The 1339-nt window shown below is 45.9% G+C and overlaps 2 non-coding genes across 2 annotated transcripts; one reads left to right on the top strand and one right to left on the bottom strand.

Moving 5' to 3' along the window:
- The first annotated feature begins 28 nt into the window (after window positions 1–28).
- Window positions 29–111, top strand: Trnal-uaa. The gene has a single exon. It is a non-coding gene; the product is annotated as a tRNA-Leu (tRNA).
- A 19-nt stretch (window positions 112–130) lies between these two features.
- On the bottom strand, window positions 131–202 carry Trnap-ugg. Its single transcript has one exon. It is a non-coding gene; the product is annotated as a tRNA-Pro (tRNA).
- Window positions 203–1339: the final 1137 nt, after the last annotated feature.

Raw genomic sequence — 1339 nt, forward strand, 5'->3', positions numbered from 1 at the left:
TCTCGTTTCTTTTCCATATACCTATCGAGTCAGGTTGGCCGAGTGGTTAAGGCGCCTTGTTTAAGCCTTGGTTCCCTAAAGGGAGCGTGGGTTCGAATCCCACACCTGACATTTTTAAAAAAAATTTAATTGCCTCCTGTGAGATTTGAACTCACGACCTCCGGTTTCCAAGACCAGTGCTCTACCACTGAGCTAAAGAGGCTCATGCTATGTTTGAATTGAATTTGAATTTTGAATTTTTGTTAACACTACAATTATAAAGGAAATAATATATCAGGTTACAGTTTATACTAGAAAGCAAGTCTGAACCTGTGGAAAAGAGGTCTAAACCAGTAGAAAACAAGTCTGGACCTGTAGAAAACAAGTCTGGACCTGTAGAAAACATATCTGAACCTGTAGGAAACAGGTCTGAACCAGTAGAAAACAAGTCTTAAATTGTGGTGACCTTGACCCTAGGTGACCTTGACCCCAGACGACCAGAGGTAGATGACCTTGACTTGACCTTGTCCCCAGACGACCAGAGGTTATGACCTTGACTTGACCTTGGTGCGGCCTTGTCCCCAGACGACCTGAGGTCATGACCTTGACTTGGCCTTGGTGTGACATTGAACCCAGGCGACCAGAGGTCATGACCTTGGCGCGACCTTGGCCCCAGACGCCCATAGGTCGATTACCTTGGCTTGACCTTGACGTGACCTTGTCCCCAGACGGCCAGATGTCATTACCTTGACTTGACATTGTCGCCAGACAACCAGAGGTCATGACCTTGACATGACCTTGGAGTGGCCTTGGCCCCAGACAACCAGAGGTCTTGACCTTGACCCCAAACGATCAGAGGTCATGACCCTGACATTACCTTGACGTGACCATGTCCCCAGACGACCAGAGGCCATGACCTTGACTTGACCTTGACCCCAAACGATCAGAGGTCGATGGCCTTGACGTGACCTTGGTCTAGAATGATGCAATACCGGATAAGAATGATGCAATGCTGTTTGGAGGCTATTGGCCTCGGATGATGCAATACCAGATAAGAATGGCGCAATGCTGATAATGGAAATAATAGATCAGGTTAAAGTTTATGCTAGCGTGGCAGTATTAAAGGAAATAATATATTAGGTTACAGTTTATGCTAAAAAACAGATCTGAACTTGTAGAAACTTGACCTCGAATGCTGCAATACCAGATAAGAATGACGCAATGCTGTTTGGAGGTCATTGACCTCCCCTTATTGTGATTGAATTTTAAATTTACCACCAACTGGCCATGTGACGTCACTTCCATGCCGCCATGACACTTCTTGTATGACGATACTTCCATGCCGCCATGACACTTCTTG

The sequence above is a fragment of the Anoplophora glabripennis genome, unplaced genomic scaffold, assembly GCF_000390285.2.
Source record: "Anoplophora glabripennis isolate ALB-LARVAE unplaced genomic scaffold, Agla_2.0 scaffold1548, whole genome shotgun sequence".
Lineage (NCBI taxonomy): Eukaryota > Metazoa > Arthropoda > Insecta > Coleoptera > Cerambycidae > Anoplophora > Anoplophora glabripennis.